We start from the raw sequence: 1,895 nt of genomic DNA, 5'->3' as shown, positions 1-1,895 counted from the left end.
GTCGTCAGGCTACAGAAGAATACCATACTTCCTCCGTTCCATTAGGCCTAAGACATCGAGAGTCACGCAGACCTATAACAACCCAGCCACAACACATAATTGCGAATAACATGCCTTACCTTAACACAGAATCAACTACAGAGTCCAACGTTTATATTTTTTCTACGAATCTTTGAGTTAACATGTACTAAACATGAGTGGAATTTGCACCGCAGCACCCCCACACCTTGATGCTCATGACAAGAATAGCATGTATAGTTATCTTTATTGAAGTGAATTAGGTTTAAATCGCCATCATGCATGAATGAATGATATTTTTGCAATTTTACACATAATAATCCACGATGATCACATTGCACAAAACTGAAATTGCACGTCAAAATAACACATTGTCAATATTTTTTGAGACCCCCCAAAATTTCACAAATCACGTTTTCAGGGGAGCCCATGTCTTATTAAGGGGAGCCGAGCTCCCCCTAGCTCCCCTGTAGTTCGCACCCTGACCACCAGGGTTGTTGGAAAGCAGATGTCAGGCATATGGTGAAGGTTTTACTTTATCACGGACAAACAATTATGTACAATTTAAATTCTTTTTTTTTAAGATGCAATGAGAAAAAACAATGTATCCATGTTGGAAACAGACAAACAATTCTCAGAAAAAAAGAAACTAACGAGCTTGGTTGGACGGGTTGCAGTTTTTACCATTTGTTTTTGATTTCTGTCACATGATTTGTAGGTGTGTGTTGTGTAATTATGGATTAGAGGAATGAAAAAATTGAAATTAAGAAAAACATGTGGGTAGATCTTACACACCCACTTTTCTGAATGGAGATGTAACACCTGTGCCACCAGTGAAGGTGTCTCAAAACAGCCTGAAGATCTTTGGCAGCTTTCCTGCTTCTTGTTTCATAATGACAGTGGAGAAAGCAACAGATCAAATAATCTTGCAGAGAATATTTTTAACAAACCATGCAACAATCAAAGTAATTGCATAAAAGTTATTTTTATTTTATTTTGAAGTGGGAGAGAAATACAAAAATGTTGCTGCTTCAATTGCACAGGTCTACAGGAATTCCTAGATTATCTTGAATTCCCATAAAGGACAATAGCTACAAAAAAGCTCTTTGATATTAAAACTGCAAATTCATAATGTTTGCAGTTTGTCTTTATAGCCCGGGTTGAGCATGCATTGATGTGCTGGTCCTTGTTACAGTACACATTTCATTGTTTTTGACAGTGCAGAAACATCCATCCACACATCCATCGTCAGTCCGTTCAATACGATTGGTTTGGATTTCAGTGAAAAAGGCAGAAGAATAAAATAAAAGTACTACAGTGATCGTGGCTAGAACTGTGGTGAGGAGTGAGCAGTGAAGGTCAAAGCCAAGTGCGCATTATATGACTCAAGCATATGGCCTTTAACTTGGTCAGATGTGGAGGATCTTTCCCTGTAAACAGGCATGCCAGGCCTTTGTCAGACTCTATTCTGCCAGAAAAGAGGAATGTCCGTAGGTAGGGCGTCAAGCAGGCTTAGCGTGAGACAATTACATAATCTGGTTTTGCTGGAATGTGAAGTGTCTCATAACAAAGACACAGTCAAAACTGACTGGCACATCCAAGATTAAGGATAATGAAGGAGTGAAACTAAATGTACACTAGATATACTAGACGTAATGCATATGATGGTGCACATTATTATTTAGTTAGTGGCACTAAAATAGGTTCACTTTGATAATATTAGATATGCATTTCTATTCAAAAGTTTGAAATCAGTGTTTTATTTATTTATTTATTTTTACTTTTTTTCAGCAAGGATGCATTAAACTGATCAGAAATGACATAATTGACAGTACTGTTACTTAAGCTCCAAATAAGCATATTATATATTTATATAT

The 1,895-nt window shown here is 37.0% G+C and overlaps 1 protein-coding gene across 3 annotated transcripts in view; it reads left to right on the top strand.

The window, feature by feature from the left end:
- Positions 1-1,895, top strand: part of ankha (ANKH inorganic pyrophosphate transport regulator a) — a 22,455-nt gene that overhangs the window by 15,834 nt on the left and 4,726 nt on the right. The gene's annotated exons all lie outside the window — the stretch shown is intronic.

This window comes from Sinocyclocheilus anshuiensis, unplaced genomic scaffold, assembly GCF_001515605.1.
Source record: "Sinocyclocheilus anshuiensis isolate Anshui unplaced genomic scaffold, SAMN03320099.WGS_v1.1 scaffold1924, whole genome shotgun sequence".
NCBI classification, from domain to species: Eukaryota; Metazoa; Chordata; class Actinopteri; order Cypriniformes; family Cyprinidae; genus Sinocyclocheilus; species Sinocyclocheilus anshuiensis.
Note: the sequence above shows the minus strand (reverse complement) of the source record. Positions and strands in the feature narration are given on the sequence as shown.